At 37.4% G+C, this 24,036-nt stretch overlaps 1 long non-coding RNA gene across 1 annotated transcript in view; it reads left to right on the plus strand.

Annotated features, from left to right (window-relative positions):
- Positions 1 to 24,036, plus strand: part of LOC122190515 — a 46,766-nt gene that overhangs the window by 14,780 nt on the left and 7,950 nt on the right. The window contains exon 3 of the long non-coding RNA XR_006182161.1: positions 21,008 to 21,239. This is a non-coding gene — a long non-coding RNA (uncharacterized LOC122190515). The remainder of the gene's footprint in view (positions 1 to 21,007; positions 21,240 to 24,036) is intronic.

A 24,036-nucleotide genomic window follows, 5' to 3' on the forward strand; every position in this document is an offset into this window, starting at 1 on the left:
GCTCGTCACAGGGAAGTAAGAGCTTAACTGTTGAGCAAGAAGCCAAATTTGGGAGGTACAAGGAAAAACAACAGCTGCCACAAAGCTGCTGGTTTTGTGGTTATGATCTATACTGCTCACTTCTGGGCTTTGGATGAAGAACCCATGGTGCACCCCTATGTCTGTGCAAAGGGAGCAGACATTGCAGCTAGATATCAGTTTGGCAGCCTGAATGCGTGCAGCTTCTGTGAGACTGGAGAAGGGAGTTTGCCTGGAAAAGCAGCTACTTCTACCTACATTTATTCTGGCTCCTCTCAGTTATCCATTCCTAGACAAATTCTTTTAAACACGGTGCCAAAATGGCAAGGTGCTGGTCAGTTTTTGCAAGCTGCCTGAATGACTCACCACATTTCTTAGATTACTGACTAAATATTAAAAAAAAAAAAAAAAAAGAAAGAAAAAAAAAAAAAAGAAAGAAAAAAGCCTAGTGAGATTGAAAGCATTTGGCATGTCTCTGTTGTCACTTTTGTGAATCATAATAGCTCATTTATGGCATCCTTCTGCCTGTGGAAGAATTCTTTGGTAGTAGCTGTCAAGATAGATGTATGGCTAAATACAAGAAGGTGTCACAGCAGTTAGGCTGACTGTGCTGCTGCACACGCTTTCCAGGTGATGGTGTTGTGGTAAATGGGGCAGATAAGGAAGAAAGTACAGGAGCTGAGGTGTGCAGCAATGCTGGAGTTTGCAGCTAGGGCTGTGGGGGCTCCCCTCACGCAGGAGAATCCCAGAAGATACAAGTATGTGGTGGATCCACTCCAGGAGGAAGCTTCAATGGGAGGAGTTGAGGGCAGTAGCATCTGTTAACGCACTTGACGACACTGGAGCACCCAGTGTACCACACCCTGGTTCCAGAGCAACAACCACTAGTGAACATGAGGAGTTCAGTTTCTAGTCTTTGTGGGAAAACCCCATTGTTTCAGTGGAACCCGAGTAGCACTGTGAAGGAGTTTGTGAGATCTGTCCTCAGGCTGATCAGCAGAAAAGCTGGGTAACACTCTTGCAAGACCTTTAGAGAAGAATATTTTTAGGGTGAAAGGCAGCCCAGCGTTCGCCTACTACAGATCTGGTCCAGCATGTCTTTGCTGTGGATGTTATAACATTTTGATGAGTTAGGCCTTTGAAACATGAGGTGGAACTCATAATAGATGTGGCTTAGGTTAAATTGGAGGGATTTGGGTTGGTGAACAAAATTCTGCCAATATAGAAATGAAAAGGCTGGCCTTGAGCCCTTGCATGTAAATATGTGCAGCAGAGGGCACTAGTATGTTGGTTTGTATCTGGTCACACACTGTCTAAAATGGGATTCACCAATAATATAGTGAGGGCTAAAAGCTAATTAATAGTAACAGCATACTATTAGAATATATATTGTTCTTCAGGGAAACAGATATTACTGGTAAGTGAATAATTGGTTGTCATCTCAGGTGTGCAACATTCTTTTGAACTTTGGTCTGAATTTTTAAATTAAGCTCCACTGAGAAATTGAGATTTCGGTGAACAGATATGAACACTTCAGTTAGCTTCCATACTGAAATGGCTGGTTTGCTCTCAGCAGAGCAGTTGTTGTGAGTACAATTTAATTACAACAGCTGAGGGAAAAATTCTACTAGGAATAATATGATTTTAGTATAGGCCCAGAGAGCAGATCTAAAGGGCAAAAGGCTATTCAATTCTTCCAGTACGTATGCAAAATTTGATAGTTATCAGGGATAAAGGATACAACTCATGGATGTGAAGTCATACCTTACTTGAAACACTTGTAATGAGGCATCTTGACAGGAGTTTCCTAAGCAGTCAGGTTGTTTGGAAAGCATGTCAAGGTGTTGGCTGGCTAAGAGAATTGTAAATATGAGACAAAGCCATGAAGAATCTGATAATGGTTAGGAGTTTTCATTCAGCAGTCCTTTGGTAGCTGGACTTACCACATATGATGGCTCTGTGTCTGTGAAATAGGTTTGCTAACCTGTTCTACTGCAAATAAACCCAGGTTTCAACAATTCTTTAATAAAAAACACTCCTACAAAGAAACCAGAGAGCAAATAAGCTAATCAAAGACCAGTTCATTATAAGCGTCTGCAAGGTCAGCATTCAGAAAGAATTCAAGCAGCATTCTCATAAACAGATCTTTTTTTATCCAGAACTGCAGTATAGCTTGCTGATCTAGAATGGGAAATCTCTGTCCCTGGCTATTGGCCATTACTATGAAAAGGACAATAAACTATTTGGAGGGGGGAAAAACAGCAACAAAAACAAACAACAACAACAACAACAACAAAACGTGCCAAGCTGGCATCTTTCTCAAGAATTAAAGGTAGCTTAGTAAAACTGGGAAATGAAGAAGTGTAGAAATTGTTAAGTTAATATGTAAAGAAATTAGAAAGTGGACATCCCCATGTGTGGATTTTTCCCAGCTCTCATTGTTTTTCTGTTCTTATGTTTATTGAAACTTCCAGTACCTTAATTTATCCTCTTAAATCTGTTCAAGACATTTGAGACAATTTAATGCCCGCAGAACTGTGTTTTTGGCAGAAGTTGGCGGTGGAATCCAGTAAATATTATTGAATTTATATTATATTTATAATGTTATAACATCTTAGAGTCCTTTCTTCTCCTACTTGTGACAACTTTTTGTCGTGTGCATGGATACTAGCTTAAATTCTGTGAGGAGAAGTCATTGTTTCAATGAGCAATGATTAAGTACTTAGTTTCAACATTCACAACTCTACACATCAAAGTGACAGATTTGAATTCCCTGTATCATACATGTGTCCTCACATGTATGTTCTCTTTCTCCTCATAGTGGTCATCAAAATGAACTCTCGTAATTTAGAGAGAAAGATGAATGATGAAAACTTCTTAGACGAGAAATCAGAAAAAGTATTTTTGTTCACGTTACAAGCAAGGCCAAACTGATCCTTAGCTTTGGTCAAATCCTTGGAATTCAGTAGATCACACAACTGATATAATTTCAGAAAAAAAGCTCACTGTAAACATGGGTAAAAAAGAATGTAGTTTTGCCATACATTATATCAAATTCAACATAACAGCTTTGTCCTATGTCTGCATGGAAAGTGTCATCACAAATAGCAGTTCAGACACTTCACAGCTGAATAGCAATGAGATACTAGTCTGTTTCTCAGGCAGGTGTGGGAGAAGAGACTTAGACATTTCCTGGTGTGAGGGAGTGGAAAGGAGGAATGTGTTTGTGTAAAAACAGACGGAATGATGACAGGTCTGCATTACCCAGCTGAAAGGTCATTTGGGGCCACTCTTTCTGGGCATTCTTAAAAAAAAAAAAAAGATTTTAAAATCCACTTTGTTAATATGTTTTAAAAAAGGTTATTTTTTTAAAGAAAGCTGAGCTTCAGGAGTCAGAATTAAAGGAATAGAGAATGGAGTACTGGGGAGAAGTTATAGAAATGTTCAGTCCCGTTTTTAAGTTCATGTTGGCTTTGTCAGCACTTCTCTTTTTTTTTGTAGCAGTTACTGGTAATTTCAGTCATTTATTTAATTAGTCTTTGATACGTGCATAGTTCGGAATAGAAAAACACTCATGATTGTTTAATTATGTTTGTAGTTAAACCGTGATCAGCCAATAATTTTTTTTCCTATCTAGGCCCTGCTCACTTGTCTTTACTATGTTAGTTACAAAAGTTTCCCTGTCATACATATGAACAAAACTCCAATAGACACTGTAGTAAATGTTGCACTGTGTCAGTCAAGGTCCTGGTACATAAACTTGTGAGGCAGAGGTGGTTTGAGAAAGGAAGCAGTGCAGTAATTCTGGCATACTCTGTTTCTGTGACTGACTAGAATGACCACAAGGAAGTTATTTATCCTTTCCTGAACCAGTAACAAGCCAAGTTTACATGTATTTATGCTTTTACCTGTCCTCAGCTTAATTAAGCTTCACAAATTTCACTCAACAGCTTTGATCGGTTTATTCAAATGCAAGGCATGACTGAAGAAAAATCCACTCTTAGTATTTACAAGAGCTGAGATGAATGCTGAGAGATCAAAAAAGGAGAAGTATAGAAGGAACACTACCCAATATCCTGGAAAATAATGTTCTGCACGTGCACATTCTCTGTCCGCTTTATCATCCCTACTTTCCCCCAAGGAAAGAAAACTAAGATGTAATGTCAAAAAGTAGGATATTTGGCCAATTTTAGAGAAAGAAAGCAAAATGCTGAAAAGTAGGACAATTCTACGAAAGTAGGACATCTTATTGCACATTAAGTACCTTTGGCTTATGCATATTGTATCACACTTACTTTGCACACACAATTACTTCCAGTGACATCAAAATGGAGCTTCCCACATGAGCTGAAGAAGGTTTATCCCACACAATAAAACTGTAGTACCATGTGAAAATCAAACAGGATCAGAATACATACTCATCCTGAAAGGAATCTGCATAATAGCTCTTAATGGTTGAGCTAATGTGAAAAAGAAAAATTTGACTGACACTTAGTTTAGAGATGAAATTAGAGGAGAAAAACAAAGTAGTTCAGTGAAGCTGAAGCAGATTATACAGATCAACACTCTAGATCTGAGCAGCTAAATATATGATCAGAATATCATATATTTAGCTGTGCAAAACCTATGAATTCTGTGTGCACTTAAGTTTAGCATAAAAGTGAGATCATTCCAGTGTGAAAGGGTGACAAAGATAGAGGATGATGGAAAAAAAGAGCAAAAGAATTTCACCCTTCTCATTACTTCTTCATCATTATTGCACTAACACAAGCATGTCCAATGTGCAGCCCAGCCCAGCTCATACCGCAGCTGCCCCCTGCCCTGTTGCCATCATGGTGGCTCTGCCCCACTGATCAGCCCAGCCCCTCAGCACCAACTGAACATTGGTGTTCTATTAACCCTGGGCTGAGACCAGGGCACAGGGTGCAGTGCGGTGACAGCTCGAGTGATTTCAAAGAAGTTTATGGATTTTTGTATGTTGACTAAACACAATCCTGTGAACAGCAAAAAATATGCAGCTGCACTTTCCATTTTGATACAGGAACTTGAGAATAAATTTTAAGATTGCCAAAAAAAATCATACCATTTTTGGTTCATTTGCAACTCCTTTTTTCTATTAGCATAAATACATTACTAGCAAATTCTCAAATGGACTGTTTGGAGTTGCAATCAAAAATCTGATCATGTCTTTTTATAGACCAGACTTTTATAAGCCCTGTCTTACCAGAGAGAAATAGCCCTCACTTCACAGCCATGCCTTATTCATGTCACTGCTTTTTGACAATACGTTCATCTATGAACGACTATTTTGAAGGGTGAAGAGTAAAAGTTCATTAGAAATCTCTGACAAGCATCCTGAGAGCTCACTAAGAATTGCAATCATTGCCATTGATTGAGGGTGATGTGTTAGTTTCACAAAAACATGGTCGTGTATCCCACTAGTTTTATGGTTCTTCTTCTGCAGGCAACATGCATTTGGGTTGGATGCCAGACTTCTGATAGATATTTCTAACTCCAAGACCTGACTCATTACATTGCCTTGCCTTGGTTGTGACTGTTAATGTGGACCTGCCTTTGTTGTCACCCTTGCTTGTGGGACTTCATGCGCTGAGAGGGGTACTGATAGCCCTTGGCTCCCTTTTCATCATTACCTGAGATAGCCCCACTCATGCAGCTTTGTGGTGCGTAGGATTTTATACAACGATCACCTCATCTACGCTGTCAAAAAATACCCAAGAAATACCTAAAAAAAATACCCACAACAGGTTGCACAGCGAAGTGCTCAGTTTTGTTTGAGTACAGCCAAAATAATTTTTTTAAATGGCAGGAAGAAATAACCAGTTCTCCTCTACAAGATTATCTATAGATACAGTTTTAAAGAGGAAATCTGCCTTATTTTGTGTCCAAAACAAATAAAAGCATTCAAGGCACAAGAACTATGCTCTTTCTTAATTTGAAGTTTAGAAATTTAACAAAACATCCAAACGAGTTGAGAAAAGTAGTGGCTGGGAACAAAGGTCAGAGGAAGGAAGTGGAAGAGAGTATCTTCTAAAATGCCATTTACACTGATGAAGCCAGAAATTAGATACCCCTTAAAGCATTTAATAGATGGGAAGAAAAATGTGAGTGCTCAAATAAAACTATGTCTGATCCGTAAAGGATCTAGTTTTACTTCAAGTTAAAAAGACAATGCCTCAAACTTCAGAACTAGCAAGGCTCTAGGCTAATGAAAGGGTTTGCCTCAGGGAAAGGTGATATCAGTTGAATGACAAAAACTGAAATCTTTAATATCACCTTATCCTGTCAAAGAATGAAGGTTGATCTCTGTTGACAAGGAGACATGAATAATATTGCTCGCTAGCTGAAAATGCCAATGTACAAATGCTTACTAAGACACTGAAATGTGAAATGATGCCTTTTTACAATCTCTGTTATGGTAAGTGAAACTAACAGGAAAATGGGGACAGACCATGACAATTGATGCTGATTACTAAGAGATGCCATATCAAATTCAGGATTTCCAGGTACTGCATTCAAGCTATCTTCATCTGTTCCCCTTCCCATCTCCTCAGTCCAAAAATAAATGAATAAAAATTGAGTAATGATTTAACTTAAGCCCACTTATATTATCTTCCAGGTATGTTATCTATTAGTAACTGAGACATGTATGAAGCTCAGTATAACTGTTACTGTAGGGATCTGTTGAATACATGGGTAACGCTTTTCTGGGATGAAATGTAGTACTTTCAAGAGTAGTGAATGCAAACCCAAATATTTTCCAAGTCTAATTGTTCATTATAGCTCTTCATTGACTCAATTTTTAATGACCATTTTAAAATAAGCTTAACAGTAGAAGATTGATCTTAATAAATGCCGTCATTAATATAATGCTGCTGAACCCTCAAAACATCTATTTTGCATACTTTTTACTATGTATCACTGCAATAATGCAGCTGTTTTAGTAGCCTGTTAAATCAGCAATAAATGAAGGGAGATAGACTGCCTACATGCTGAACTGCTGCATTAAAGAGGGAAGTTGTTGAGGACCCAAAGAGAACTGCAGTTTGTATTAAAGCCAGTTAATGGGCAAAGTACATTTACAAGCTTAACTGGAGGTATGACCAAAAACTCCTAATGTAACAAAAAGTGATGGATAGATGGATTTGCTGCCATTAGCCTGCATGTAGGTCACATCAGAGCTTTATGGACCACCCCACTGCAGCAGAGGCTAACTGCCTCCTGCTAACTCTGCCTGTTGAAAGCAGAGAAGTAAGAAAAACAGTTGGTTGCATTTTGCCAAGTGTATAATGCTCAGTTTCTCCCTGTAATATGAAGAATCTCTGCGTTTTTACTAATCTCAAGCCAGAGAGACTATTTTCTTTGTGCTTTTTCTTCCTAAGGTTTGTAGTAGAATATGTGAACTCTCAACTGACTTGAATGAAACTTGAGGAGTAAAATTTCTTTTCTTTTGGCTTGTTATTTTATTTTGGCTTTTTTGTTTGTCTGAGATCTTCATCTTGCAATGTTAATATTGCACTGCTGTTCAATACAACTAGAACGGTAAAGGCAGCTGTAGAGATGCTACTTGGAAAACAGGCACAGTGCTTTGTAACGTGGGACTGAGTAGCCCCCTAGAACTTCCAGCTGAGTAGATCAAATTTTACTCTTAGAAAAGAATCGGGAGAGCTTAGGAAAGGTGATATTTTTTTATGTAAACTATTATCTAGTTTTTCTCTTTTTAAATGTTATCACAGGCTTCTGAGTGTAAGTGGGAGTGTTGGAGACTCTACGGCAAAGAGGAAAACATCTGTAAACTGTAGGATTAATCTTCAAATGTTTGAGGAAATAGAATCAACCCTTTATTCTCCTTCTTACCAGTTCTGTCTGGGAAAGCTAATGGAATCTAATGGGGAGGCCTCAAGGGATTATCCAACACAATGAGAAAGATTTACAGGTCCAAATACTGTAATGTCCTCCAAAAATCAAAGCATAAATGTAATGTTTATCCAAATCTTATGGTTTCTGAGACGCAGGAACTGCTTCACTTAAAGATAAGGCTTCCAACAGCTCAGATAACGTGCTTTTGTAATTTTCGAAGGGCCACAGAAACTGAAAGTTCTTTTAGTACTTTTCTCAGAATAAAATTACAGTAGAGGAAATAGCTGGGGTTTCTTATAGGCACATGACTGTTACTTGTAAGTCCTGTAAAAGGGTTTTAATTCTGAAACTTCTCATTTAAAATAGAACTAAAATTAAAAAAAAAAAAAAACAATCACATTGAATATGCCAATACAAATTCTTCTGCAAATGAAAGATGATTCACTGTTTTTGTTTTTATTTAAACAAATTCATTCTAATCCTGATCCTGTTACATTTAAGTTGATCTACTCACAGTATCTTTTGCAAATAATTTGTCTTCTTTTCCAACATGAATGTATTCATTATGACTTCGTTAATTACTCGTTAATTTGATTATCCAGCTACAAGTATTTAGCAAGAAATAATAAGACTTCATTTCTTAATCTGTGCAACTACATCAGTGCTCTGTGAGTACACAAATACATTGAAATGGTCTTTGATTTGTAAATAAATGTTTACCTAAAGTAAGGCATGCTCTTTCTTACCAGTGAAAATCTCTCAGTCCCCAAATTATGCACAATATAAAATTAAAATAAATACAACATCTGAACAGCTGAACCTGATGTAGCATGTTACTAATGATACACACCTCCAAGTGACTTCATAGATATGAGGAGTAGATTTACTGGAGTGAGCAGAAATACACACTTACAGTGGTTAGTGGAGTGAAGAAATTAAAGAACCACGGATTAGAGCTCTTGTGAAATTTTGGGCTGCAGTTACCAAAACGTTCATAGAAGTGGGTACATTTCTGCTAGCTGAAGAGAAGTTTAGGTAATCTAAATAAAGAAATTTTTAGGCTGACATTTCAGACTTTGAATTAAAAAAAATCCTCCCCCTGAGGACCTTTTTCAGTTTTAAAGTCTACAGAATTTATTTTAATCTCTCCTCATTTGTTTTTCCTTCTTACCTTTGTATGATAAAGATTTAGGGGTAATACATATATTATATACATATATATATGTATGTATAATTCAAACTGGTGAATAAACAACTTTTAGCTGTGATTTCAGCAATTCCATTATCTTAACGGACTCTTAACAGACTTTTTTTTTTTATTAGATAATTTAGCCATACTTTCTCTAAACATTAACCCTAATGACTGTGTTTGAAACCATCATCTGCACCCTGACTGAGAAGTCACTCAAGCCCTAAAGGGATGCAATCATTTATCAGTAACCTCAGGAAATCCTTTTCAGCAAGTGTTTCCCACAACTATTATCTTTGTCCAGAGATTGTGCAACGTACTTATCAAATTTACTGCAACTTTGCTTTCCCTATTATGATGCACAGTCCCTCTGTAAGCTGTCAGCTTTTTCATAGTTTTAGGTATGTCCGTCTACCTTGCAGTTTCCCTCTTCTCTGATTTGGGTCTTACAGGGACTCCTTTCTGCAGATCATAGGAAAGGTCTAAAAAATGCATATGTCTAAAAAAAAAAAAAAAAAAGCCAACTGCCAAATATGCAGCTTGTAAACAAGTGACAAAACATATTGAATTTTCCCAGCATAAGAGAGAGGTACTCAGTGCAGCAAAGGAAGATCATTATACAGAAAAAGGTGGGATCTGTTGATAGAAATTACGCTGTAAGTGCCATCAAACATTCCTCGTTCCTTTTTCCTCCCGGTGTTCTCTTTGCATATGAACTGCCTATTCAGGATTTTACATTCAAAAAAAATATGTTTGCACTTGTATCCAGGAAGACAAGCAAATAAGCAGAGAAAATTTTGCCTTAATAAGTGAATGTTCCTATTCAAAATTCCGTGGCTTAGATGAATGGATAAGTGACAGCAGTGATGAGTAAATAGTGCCTCAAACTGCCAAAATGCAGCATTAGAAAGTATAAACAAAGCCGTACTGAAAACAGATGGATTCATTTTAGGGTTTATCCCTTTTCAGTCAAGAGATGCTAATGAGGCAACTTCCCTCTGTACCCTGACCCTGACACGCTGTGCGCTAACACCAGTGAGGAGCTGGACTGGTGTTGGCTCTGAGTGCCAGCACACAGCTGCCTTTCCACAGGAGTAACTAGCTACTACAAAAAATGACAGAAAACAGTTTTTTTTTCTGCTGAAAAATGATAGGAGTGAATTGCAACAGGCAACAGAGATATGTAGTTCCAGTAATTAGGTATTTGTGAGTATTCATACTGGATTCATTGCCAAAAGCTAAAACATGGGGATTTGTTCGCTGGGAGTAAAAGGAGGAGGGTTTCTGACATGAAGAGAAAGCTGGTGGGATCTCACAGGCATTGAAACTCTCTATCAAGTCATTGCCTGTTTACGTTGCTGATAGCCAAAACTCCATGAATATGTAGGGCAGGTGCTGCCTCTACAGCAATTGGCAGAGAGATGATATTATGACATTTTCTTAAGGAAATGATCCTTTCAGCTGCTTGTCTTAGAATCCAAGTAGTAAAGTTTGTTTGAAAAATGCAGGCTGTAGAAGTCTTGGTCTCCAACTCATTAAACCAAATCTTAAATATAATAAAGCCATGCTTGAAGTAGAACTGCAGATTTGACAGTGATGTGAATTTGGAAAGCTCTAGTCCAAATACTCTAAGTATAATTAATTACCTGTGTGGACAAGAAGACACTTTTCAACCATATTTTTCTTCCATACACTGCAAAAATCTCTTGTTGCCTTTGATCCTGCTCTAGGAGACTTGTGTGTGAGCTGGGTATAATTACAGCCTTCACAGCCAGCACTGGTGGGATCTGTGCCGGGACACACCTGCAAGTTGGAATGTGTCTCACCTGTTGAAATAAGTGTTTTATAGCTATGTGAAAGGTAAAATAAATATATAACTGTAGAAAGTAGTGTCATTTTAAAGAGAAACTAAGAGAACTTCTGTGAAGTACAGGCAGCAGGTAAATCAAAATGTAAACCAGAAGTATTTGCACAAGCAAAGCATGATGCTCCCTTCTCTCTCTTCCACTTTTCGTATGCAACAGCTCACCTTCAATACAGTTATCTTACAAGGGTAATGGTAATGCAAAACATATGTATATACATACATATACTTGCAGTACGTTTTCTGATGCTTTTCATGTTATTGCTAAATGCAGAATTGACCCCAGTTTGTTGAATGCACTGGAACAAGCATCATAAAAACTTTTTCTATGACTAGATACATTTGCTGAAAGGAATTGAATTACATAATAATGTTGCTGCCTTATGCTGTCATTTCTTTGGTTGTCGTAATCTAGTTTATTGGACCAAGTTCCTGGATGTCTTCTCCTACTATTCTAGATCATTCCTTATCCAAATATGATCATGTTACTAATGTAATTTTCCTTGTCCTACTGAAGGGGAAAAGATGTTTATGTTTGTTCATTTCATGGAGATTTTGAAACCAAAATCATATCACAATCCTATTTCCTATCTTTCCCTAACCTTAATTCACTTTTATGTAATCATTTGGAGAATGCCATCATGCTTGCACTTTCTTACCAAGGAGACTCTGTGTTTAGATATATTTTGTTTGTTGACCAAAGTAGGGGCTTCATAAAACTGCAGTAGAGCTATGTACCATATTCATCATCACATCTAGGAAGCTTACCTGATTGTTGTTGTAATTTTGTAGAAGTACATGGCACAGTGGGTTTCCATCAGCGAGAATATGCTAATAGTGATATAAAGCAAGCAATTACTAAGTTTCTTGGGGATAGTCCAACCACAGGGAATATTCCTAATTTGAAGAAGCTTTAACTGCCAGTATATTTTTTCTTCTTAAACCTTTCTAACTTTGGATATCAAGTGCAATAATAAATTCTATTCCCTGTCGTTCTCGTTCAGGGAACATGCCTAATCTTGGAATTACTGGTATTTGTACATCATTTCAGTGGTAAATTACAGTTGGGATATGCTAACCCCGAAGTGTGAGTAAAAAATCTTTCTGAATTATTGGAAGCTGCTCGGCACTTCACAATTGATTTAGAGCAATTAGCTTAGTTCTCTTGCTCTTTTGATAGCTTGTGTAAAATTAGTGTTGATTTCTCAGCACTAGATTGATAGACAGCTCTTCTGCTGAGAAAACATTTTGGTGAAAATTACATTTCAACTAACCCTTATTTTATGTTAATCACCTTCCCTTTTTGACAACTTCCTCACCTTCTTCTCCCCACCCCTCTCACTCCCTGCAGTACAAGCAGAGAAATGATGGAAACATTAAACTTTCCCATGCATAAGATGTTAATGGCTTACCAGCTCAAAAATAATTTAAATTTCAAAACTATTTCAACTGTTTTGATAAAAGATGATAAATGATATAAATATATTTATGACTAGAATTTATGGTCTCATTTTAGATATCTTCTGCTCTGTTCTCTATTTCATTCTGCAACTACTGAAACAGGGACTTACCACAAAAAAAAAAAAAAAAAAAAAAAGGGTGTAACTCCAAATCAAAATTTATCTCTGTCTCTGGAAAAGTTAGAGCTTTAGCTAGAGAAGGACTAACATTTTAGACAGTATTCTAATGTTTTAATATTTACGTACAGCAGGAATTTGACCTTTGACTGACACATTCCATATTGTTTTGTTGATTTGTCTAATGACAACTATTGAAGACATGATTTCATATCTCTATGCTTCTCACTCATTCCAGGCTGAAACAGCTGAACTGTGGTGCAAATAAATGAAACTTTCATTGGGTTCATTAAGAATATTGCATGCTTAACTGAGACACCCTAATGAAATTCAGGAAAGCTTTTCCAAACTGCCTTCCTCCTTATCTTGATTTTGGAAGTTTGGAAGGCTTGTAAAACTTAGCAACAAATGATGTTTTCTAAATGCAATCTGATATCTGGAGGATAACGTCCTGGAGAGAGAAAAACTAGGAGCTATTTTTAGTAGAATATCCTTATTCTGTCTTTATTCGTAAAGAAATATCAAAGCCATACATCAACAAAAAGATCTCTCTGGAATCCATAGGATATATACCTATAATGTGTTAGGAAAATCCCTTACTGCCTTGTGGAGTTCTTATGAATGATAAGCATGGGAAAAAAAAAATAATTAAAATGTTCTTTCTTAATCTGTATAATGAGCCTCAGAACGATCTTTTAGAACCTCACACTAATTAAGATTCAACTTAGATTTTGCCTTAGAACCACTAAAGGAACTAGTGAAAGAACTTAGAATGCAATTGAAGTGGCAGAACTTGATAACTTAGCAGAATAGTTCTGCCTCAGTATAGAAAAAAAAAAAAAAAAAAAAAAAAAGCAAATGTCCTAATGTCTTCAGCTTCTTGAAGCAGTGATAAAATTCAAAATCTATTCATATCCTTCAAATACTAGGAAACTTCCAAGAAATTTATGCTTATCAGTAAATCAAACAAATGGCACCAGCCTGTGTCCTTAACAATAAATGATAGAGCCAAACCTGCTCTTACTGGAGTCATAAATTCATTACCTAATTCAACTTAACAAAGCTATTTTTCTAAATAAGAAATATGGGTAATGCAAGCCATCTGCATTTTGTTTGTTTGTTTGTTTTTTAAATCTAAATCCTTGCCACTCCATTTTTACTGAGGGCTCAGTTTATGTTTAATAAAACCGTAGCTGCCATGAGCTTCCATATACCATCTAAAATGGCATATGCATATACATGTACGTATGTATATACATATGTGTGTATAGGTATATAATTTTTTTTCCGCTAACTACTGCCACATTTGCAGTTTAATAAGCAGAAAATCCAGAAAGATCACCACTTTCTGATGTCAAAAGACGGTAGGCATCACTTTACAAGCCGAGGGCTATGTCTTGAACTTTTTTTAATGGAGAATTCCCATGTCACCACTACAAGAACTGCAGTTTTGATGCTGGCTTGTAGTGATGACATTAAATCTCAGCAGTGGTAATGATGCAATGCAGAAGACTGTCACCTTCAGCCTTATATTTGTTCAATAGATCCTGATATACTTGCATACAGTGTTCTTTCTGTTCCTGTCTGAGCATTTGTGGGACCCACACGGCACAAATTGCACTATTCTAACATTGCCAACATCATTTCTAACACACTGAAGCCAATACGCAGCTTTGTGTAGAGTCCCCTGGTCATAATCCCCAGATCAATGTGGAAGAGCTGATCTAGACACTCTTTATTTCGAGGTGTGATAGTTGTGCATGGCAATCCAGAACGGGATTTGTCTTTCACGTCACTGTCATCACTGCTGAAGCGCACCACCCACCACCTCACTGTGCTCATATCCACTCTTTGGTCTTCATAAATGTTCAGTAAGTGTTGGTAAATATTAATGAGTGCCATTTTTTCCACATGGAGGAATGCAGTGACATGCCTTTGCTCACATGCACTTGCATATCAGACTGCATTCTGTCTCACTGCCCCTCTGCTGCCATCTGTCACGTGGCAACACAATGTAACAGAATACTGATGGGAAAGTTCAACCTTTACTCTCATCCCACCAACATCCACCTCTGACATCAGGGGCCAATGTAATAAAATGGGAGGCATTACTTCAAGAGCAGCCCTTATATTTCTGATGTTATTGCCCAGGGAATATAATAGGAAGTAGAAATAATAGAAAGATAATAGGAAGGAATGATTGTAAATATAGTTAGGTTATACATGATCTTGTGCTGCAGTCTGATGAACTGCCTGATGAAAGCATGATGTAGAACTTTTTGTGTTTAGTAACTCTTATCCTAATGGATATATCTGCTTTGAATGAGACAATTTTTCCTCCATGTCGAACGTTTTCAGAATCATAATTCTTTGCTTAGGGAAAAAAAAAAAAAAAAAAAGAAAATAGCCTTTGAACAACAGATGAATATTCTTTTTCTTTCTTTAGTAAGATAAGAATTATAAGTAAACTGATGATGAAATTATCTTTTGGGGATTTATGCTCCAAATTTTATGCTTAGGAACCTTTTTATGACAAGTACAGGAGAAACTGATGCTTTTATTGTGGTATAATTATATTATCTAAACATTGGTCTGTAAGAGAGCAAACAATTTCATATCTTCAGAATTTTGAATGCTCCTCTGCAGAGATAGCCAAAATTAACTGCAACCGCATATGTAGGACGCAGCAACATCTTATTTTCCTTTCATATTATCACTCTCTAGCATCATAAGGAGACTCAGAAACATTTCCTAATTTCCTGTGATGAGAGGCTTGTTTTTATATCCTGAATGGATTTTCATCTCTTTGGAAGAAAATCTTTCTTGTGTACATACACATTCTTCATGTGATCAAAGTGAGGTAAGAAGATATTTTCAGATCCTTCTGAGTACTTAATGAAGATGTTACAAGTCAAAAAACAGAAGGGGTCTATTACATCACCCTTCTCCATCTTGATCCGTATTTCAGTTTACAAGTGGACTCATTTTCTAAACTCTTTTGGATAGTCTCTCTCGTTTTGAAGTGGTTAAGCACAACTGTGTTAATGTTGGCATTAAACACATGACTGCATCAATTATTTTTTTTTAATTTTGAAAAGCAACTTTCACTCTGACAGTAAATTCCAGTTCGGTGGCTTATTCAGGATCAAGTCTTCTGCCAGACAAGACAGGGCTTGTAACTTTAAGGTTTCTATTAATGTGTTTTTTCTCTGTGTGTGTTGTGTTGCTGGTTTTATTTTCTTTTCTCTCTCTCCCTTTAAAAAAAAAAAAAAAAATTACTCTTCCTTTTTCATAGGGGCAATTCAATATTTTATGAAAAGAATGCTGCTTCAGAACTCCATTCCACCATCTTCATTTTCACAGTGTTTCCTCTTCTGTTGTAGTATCTGGAAGAAAATAAAGACAGCTACTATAAAGCTACTATAATAGCTTTAAGTGTTTAATTCTCTAAACTAGGACACATCAGAAGCATATCCCCATCATTCTACTGCACCACAAGAATACTAAGATTTTCTTCATTTTTTTCCTACTTTTTCACTTCCCGTGACTTCACGTTAAAATGACAACTGTTGTTAATCCCAGACAAGAGAACGAAATAATTTTAACTAGGAGAATCAAGCCTTTCAGAAAAAGAAACAAAGTTATAGGAGGGAAGACAAAGAAACCCTGAGAAGTCCTGTACTTTCTGTCCCAGTATTGACATCAGCTGTGGAGGTAATGTTAGATCCCCATCAAGCACTCACTGAAGTAGGACTCATTCTGTCTCTTGTAATTAGAAGCATTTGAAATATATATATTTTTTCCTTTTATAATAGCAATTATAATCTATTACCTTTATCTTTCCAAAGTTATTGCTCTGAAGAAATAAGTGAAGGCATTAGCCTATTTTCTGTGGAAGAAGAAAGCCTTGGTAACCAGGATGGAAGGAATCTGTCTTTGAAAATACTTAATCTCTATGAATGCTTAAAATTGCATGTAGGAGTTCATCACAAATGGAGGCAACGGAATCTTTCTCATGAAAGATAATGAGGCTTAGTCACCAACATGGCAAAAGGCATCTTAGACATCTGCACATATTCGTGGCTGAATCCTGTGCTGTAAGTTAGTAATGATGTGGTCTGTTCCTGCCTCTAGAGCCCCTCTTGACATAGGCATAAAATCTAGCCTTGATTTTGGGCACTGTACAGCGAGAGCAGCTTGCCATAACTCCCAAGTTCACTGTCATTACAATTTTATCTGATATCATCTATTAGCTAAAATGTCATCTTCAGGTAGGGAGAAAAGAGGGAAATGTTGATCTGACTTCCAAAATTGATCCTAGCCTTTTGATAACTTATGTTAACTGAGTCAAACGCAGCATTCTGGGCTTTTTCCATGGTTAACAGGGAGAGAGAGATTCCCCCAGAGGGAAATTCAAAGTAAGAGTCCAATTTAGTCACTAAACTGCTGGACAAGGAACACATCTCCCCTCCCTGAGATTATTGAAGGGATCACAGGAGGTTAACCTCACTGGGATAAAGTTGTCTTCTGTGAATATCTCATCACACGGCATCACTGAGATGCAATCTCACTATTTGTGACATACAAAACATCAAAGCCACATAAAGCTCAACACGCCATCATCTTTGGTTCCTTTCTCTGACTGCATTTGTGTAACAACAAGCATGTACATTAACATGCTGTGTCTGTGTTTTATGAATGTCCCAAATCTGGGTTTAACAATATTTTCTCAGGCACTGAGAAAGTCTGGGAATTTCAACTTGGCACACATTTGGAGCCAAAAATATAGAGCAGCAAATGGGCATATGAAAGACCTGGCCAAAATTCATTGTCGTTATCCCAAATGTCATTCTGAATGTTCTCAGAGACTTTCAGGCTCCTGATAGACTTGATCATGCCAGTATATCTGAACCTAATGTGCTGGACCTGTCAGAAGCAAGTCCCAGTCAGCATATTAATTCATAAGCTTTATAAATATGATTATTTAAAAGACTTTTGTCTTTGTGTTATGGATTTTTGTAATCTAAACTTAGAACTAACATCTACAGCAGTATCAGTCCTAGCCTGTGTTCCATTACAAACACCTGTGAGTAAGCATAGGAATGCCAATAACTACTAGTGTTACTGGAGAGATATTATAATTACCATCATGTTTACTAACTGGGAAGCAGCACGTTATTTCTCAGTGCTCTATCAAAGTCTCTTTCATTGTCCTATAAGGTAATACAACGATATCCAGAGTGTGACAGTATGCTAACATTTTGTTTACTCAAATCCTACGTTGCACTAACTGGCCTCCTATCCACAGTAATTTTTTCAAAGTTTTCCTTTTTCCATCACACAAAATAGAGGTAATGGTCACATGACAATAGATATCTAATTCAGCTTGCTAAACCGTATCTACCGTGACTTACTATTAACTACCATATAGTGATCAATCATTGCGGGATGTTTCCTGTTTTGCAGGTAACTGTTCTCTCACTTTAGAAACTGAAATGCCTTTTTTTTCCCCCTTTTGTTCAGTTGTGTTTACATCAGGGTCAGCTGTGGAATGAAACCTATGTGGTTTAAGATTTCATGATGAAATTGAAATGACTTGAATGATTTGACAGTTTGTCTTAAGACATCTCAGACTTGGGCAATTTCTTCATTATGTATCAGACCCAGTTGCTAGCTAAAGTACAGTATGAAGAACACCTCAATTCACAGTTTTGTTTGGCTTTAGGCTTAAATCCAGTGCACAGTGAGGAAGGGCTGAAGTCTCCACTCCAGAGATTCACTCACTTCTTTTTTTTACCTGAAGAATATTGGAGTATAGTAATATTTAGCAAAACCACTGAAAATGCTCCTTTCTTCCTACGTGAGATCCCATTCTAAGTAATAAGTTATCTCATCATTATTGTGGTATTGCATTGTTAAAATATTCAGTTCAAATATGAATGGCATTGCAATAAGTCCTCTACAAGGAATGCGTGATAAACATATCAGTTGAATGCACCTGAATACAGAGAAAAAAGGGAAAGGGGGGAAATAAAATGTTTAAGTCCAGTTCTAATATAGTCCTATATATTCCTTATGGAATCAGCCTCTATTGAGCAAAAAGCAATTTCAATTTGTTTTATTCTAATTTGATTCAAATTAGACTTCATTTCAAACTAAATTGTGTCTAATTTTTTCTTTTACTCAAACAAAACGTGATATGATTTCTTTTCTTCTTAAATAATAGATAAAACATGACTTTTTCCATAATATATTTCATTTTTCAATTTATAAAGAGATGCACTGGATGAAAAATTCCACAGACGCTTGCAGTGATGATATTCTTGTGCCATGCATGACCAGCAATCTAAAAAGAATGAAAGCATAAGTAGTTCTTTGTTTTCTTTCCAGAATCTGTTTATTTTTTCAGACTGAACTTTTATTCGTAAAATCTGTCAGACAAAAGAAAGATCTCTGTTTGAGGTTTTTAGATGTAAAGGTTCTTGACAAATTTTATTCTTATATTATAGCTAATACAAAGATTCATTATAAGGTAGGGGAAAATAAATGCCTAGCTGAACGCTTGAGCTCAAAGTATGTTATTAAATGCATTGCGGGTGAACTTTTCCTGCCTAAGTAAAAACAAAGAAACAAACAAAACCAGCATTTTCTGGTTGGTATTTCAGATCCTTGGAATAGATCAATAGACAGTACTTGGGTACTTGGGCTTGGTGCTGAAGCTTAAGAGCTAAGAAAATGCCTCTTGACTGGCATATCTTCATCTACTTGCATTATGGTTGTGAAAAAGAGAGAAATTCATGGAGAAATGGGCCCTGTGGTCTCAGTGTGGATCTTATGTTTCACTTTTGCTCAGCCTTAAGTCTCATTGTTTGAAATATACATGTCTAAATTTTCTTTCTATTGTGGCATGGTTTTGAAAGTGTGCATAATCAGTGGGACAGACTGCATTTCACCCAGAATTCACTTACAGTAGCTACTTTGAATGGGATTTATATAGCAGTGATAACTTAACCTTACAGTGCCCTTCATCTTCCATGTGAACATGGTAAGCAAAACAATGTCTTACGTGGTGATTTTTATTTTGAGCTGTATTTATGAAAAAGGAATTGTTCTTTGACTTTAATTCTTTCATTTCAGTCTCCTGTTACTGTACCTTTTCCTTGGGAGAATGACATATTTCAAATTCATCTCTTTTGTCTTTCTGCAACTTGAATTACCTGATATGGTAATCGATTTCTGTTTTCTCTAGCTCTTCTCTGCACAGTTCCAAAATCCATTCAAGCTCCCCCCTTCCAGTTATCAAGAATCTCATAAGAGGAGGTGTCACAGAAATTTTAGACATGTTTGAAATAGTCAAAGTTGATTAAAACATTTTGTGAAACTTGGAAAATCTGATAAGGTTCTGAGTTTGTAACAGTCCAGGTTCTGGTTCACTTTCCCCAGTGTATTACATTCAGGAGCTTCCACATAGAATAGCAATATTTTGAGCAATGTAAGAAACTCCTACAGTTGTTCCTGGCATTTTTCATTCAGTTTGGTTACCTATCTGCAGTCTACAAAGAAAAACTTCTTGCAGTGCATTAGATGTAAGCACCAGTCCAGCAGCTCAGCACCTCTCCTGCTGGCTGAGGAAAGACTGCTGCTGCCTGACTGTTGTCCCTGTGATTGGTTGTGCCTCAACAAGCTGCTGCACATGGACTGCAGTCACAGCTTAAATCCAACTCCTGTGCTCAGTCACCATACATGAACTTCATCTAGACAACTAAGCTGCTCCAAGCACAGGCACCAGGCAAGGGCTAAAATGTGTTTCATCTTCTAATAAACTGTTCACAACATTTGTCACTTAGAAAAGGAAAATTGTTCAAATTCTCCAAAATTTACTTGGAACATGTATGTTCATTTAGCCAGCAATGAGCTGAAAGGTGGATGGAACTTCTAGACTATGTGTGTCACTGGAAAAATGATCAAACTAAATTGTGGCAGTTAACTATGGCTTACTGAAATCTTCTATAGAGGTGACAAAGTTAAGCTAATCTATGCAGTTTTCAACTGTTAAAGAAAGGACAGACTGTCCCTCAAATTTGCTGCAAAAATGGTTGCTCAAGCACTGCTAATTAAATGTGATTCTGAGGGAAAAGACTTTTGTCCATGGTGCATCTCCGTTGTTCCCTTCTTTTAAAGAAGCATTATCTTAATTTACCCTTCAGTCTTTTTTTCACCCTTAATCTTGAAGCAAATAAATGCCCTTTGCTGATGTTTTCCATTTTCCTGAAACTTAATTTTGCTCTTCTTGCATTTAAAAACAAGAACAACAACAACAAATACTAAATAGACTTCTCCAAAAAGTCTAGCCCACCACAGTTGCTAACAATAGTATTGATAGATACCCGGTAGCAGTTCTGGTTAAAACAAGCCTGTAAACCATACAATCAGTGTATTTTATGGATTGCATTTATCACTGACATTTTCCCCTTCCTTCAGTTGCAGGGTCCTGTCCCCTTCAGCTGCCTTCTGGACATCGCTGCCTCTCTGGTAGAACAGCAGAACAAATGTTAACTACTGCAGCTGCTCTCTGTAAATAGCTCACTTTCTGTAGTGGCTCACCCACCTTCTGGCTGACCAGAAAAGCAATCTGATAACGGTTATAATGCCATCCTCAAAGCCATCCTTCAAATGTGTGGAGTGGGAGAAGTGAATGGTATGCAACAGACAGGTATGTGGTGGTGTGGAGACCCTGGATGCAGCTGCTGCAGCAAGTATCCCACAGGCAAGGACCAGAGGTTGCCTGTCATTGGGATGTGGGGGTCTTCCTCCATCCCAAGGATATAGAATTACATGTCACAGGACTTGCACTGTGATTGCTTGGTAACAGTAGATCAGAAAATATTGTGTGTCTTTCACACTGAAGTGAAAACATGCGAGTCCTGTCACAAAGCATTCTGACCACATGCCAGCATCATTGAAGCCTCATTCTGGTGCCTGTCATTGCTGCATCATCTGGGCATTATCATTCCTTCTAAGCATTTGTTATTTTAATCTTAAAATGCCCCTCTGCAATTCATTTGAGATATTTCTGTTTTCAATAATACATTTTCCATAATGCTTTCCTTCCTCCTTCAGACCTCTCTGAAATCAAGCACTGCAGTCCACTGACATGTTGACAGTTTTACATGAATTAATGAAAAAGGAGTTGGAAGTGACTGACAAAGATTTGTTTATTATTATTAAACTGACTGTGAATCTCAGTTGCTCTACTGAAAAGAAAATGAGGAATTGAAAAAAAGTATCAATCCACAATGTATGATTAAGAATATATTCTATTCTTCAATTTATAATGAATAATTTTAAGAATTAAGGCTGCTGCCTGGAAGCAGAAATCCTTGTTGTGAATTGTACTCATAACTGCTTAATGGTATGGCTAATATGCTGAGAGGAAGTGAAAATGGATATTTCAACACGGTGAAAAATACTAGCTCAAAGTTGGACCTTTAATGGAAAAAGGAAAATATGAATCATCTCGGTAACAAACAAGAAGATACAAGATGAAAAGGTACTTGCTGGATAATTTCTTATCTACTTTTGTTCAGGTAAAAAGCTGAAATACAGAAGTCTAAGAATCACATTAGTGACACCTCATCTTTTTGGAGCAACGCTCTGTGGAATGTGTTAGCTTCTTACCGTATCCCATCAGGCTTATGCTCTCATCATCTGCACAAACTCCTGTTTCACACCCATGTTTCCTTTAACACTTCAGCCTTCCCCATCCCCTCAGTGTTTGGCTTTGCCTGATCTGTAGTAACAGCGAAGCCTGGTGCTCACCAGCACTGGACTCATGGCGCAGGCCAGCTCAAACAAGGCTGCTTCCTCTTTCTGTTTTCCTGCCCAGAGAGGCCAGCCAACCAAAGATGAAATTCCTCCATTCCTGGAACATCTGGCTGAGCCTCTCAATGCTTATAATTATCCTCCCACTCCCAGCTCTCTGCAGGTGCAGGGAAGTGTAGTGAAGGTTCTGTGGGAGCACAGCTTTACAGTGGGTAAGTTCACCTATAAATCTCAAGTAAATGCATGCCATATGATTTAATATACATTTTTGGTTTTATAATTTTTGCTGACAGAGGATCTCACTGATAAAAATGCCAGGTGGAATAATATCAGTTAAGAAACTTACGGCAAAACTTCCAAACTTTCAGTGAGTGCAGAACTATGTATTGCCATCAAAATCTACATCTCAACATCATATGCTGCCTTATCACTAATGCCTTTACCATCTGCCTACCCTCATTCACTTCTTATCCCTTCTCTCAACACAGGCTCTCATTTCTCAGCTGCTTTTTAGTCTTCACTCACTGCTCCTCCATCAGTCAGCCACTTGCTGCACTCATCTCACACAGAAACTCCAGGAAAACCTTCCCGTGCATTCCCTAGCAGGGGATGCTCTTGTAGTCCAAATGTGAATGTTGCCAGAGCCACAATCTGTTCCTTGTTTAGCTCAGCACAGTGCACCTAAGCAGATGGTGAGTAATGGCATGCAATGCCTACTTATCTTTCTGTGCTTTCCTCCATATGGTTCCTGTATTAGGGCTGGAAACAAACTGAAGGAGGTAGTATGAATAGGAAATGAATTCCATTAAGCTCCACAAAGTTGCTGTTAAAAATTACTGTGTTTTTGTACTGATACAAGAGTGGCTGAGTCATTTCAGACCTGAGATGTGAATATGCAGCTCCCCTGATGTTCATAGGTTTGCAACTACCTGTATCACATAAAAATGTTACGGTATGGAGCATCAGCTTGCAAGCCACTTGAGCACACTCTTCAGTTTCTCATTTTCTCATTAAAATAATCTCAAAGTAAGCATAAGATCTTGCTGCATTAATATATATTTAAATGTTCTGACATGATGCAGGACTACACAGTCCTAGAAATGGATAATGTTGCTTGCTCCTTTTGGTGGTGGTGGTAGATAATATTTAAAGACATGAAACAACCTGATATTAAAAAGGAATGTGTTTAGATCATCTTAGATTTAGCTATATATTAGGGGGCTGCTTAAAAATGTCAAAATTTTAGGATTTAGAATAGCATTCTCAAAAGAAGCCTATAAAGGTTTATGAGTATAGCTGTCACTACAAGCTGTAGCATTCAGTGAAACAACTTCCTAAATACCTAAAGGCCAGAATTACTTTACAGCTATTCTTGGTGTATTAATTTCTCAGTCACTTGGTGCCAAATCCCCAAGAGAGAGCTACAACACGAGAGATGCACAACATACAGCAAGAACGTACCATCCAGCAGCAGCCCTGCAAATAGGGACAAGGGAGAAGCAAATCTTGGGCTCTTGTCCCGTCTTCAGGGTTCATGGTTTTTGCACTGAAAAATGGTTCATGGATTTTGCACTGAAAAATGATAGGATAAATGACAAAAGAGGAGAGGAGAGGAGAGGAGAGGAGAGGAGAGGAGAGGAGAGGAGAGGAGAGGAGAGGAGAGGAGAGGAGAGGAGAGGAGAGGAGAG

The sequence above is a fragment of the Lagopus leucura genome, unplaced genomic scaffold (genome assembly GCF_019238085.1).
Source record: "Lagopus leucura isolate 7727_CA_CO unplaced genomic scaffold, USGS_WTPT01 Super-Scaffold_100159, whole genome shotgun sequence".
Taxonomy (NCBI): Eukaryota; Metazoa; Chordata; class Aves; order Galliformes; family Phasianidae; genus Lagopus; species Lagopus leucura.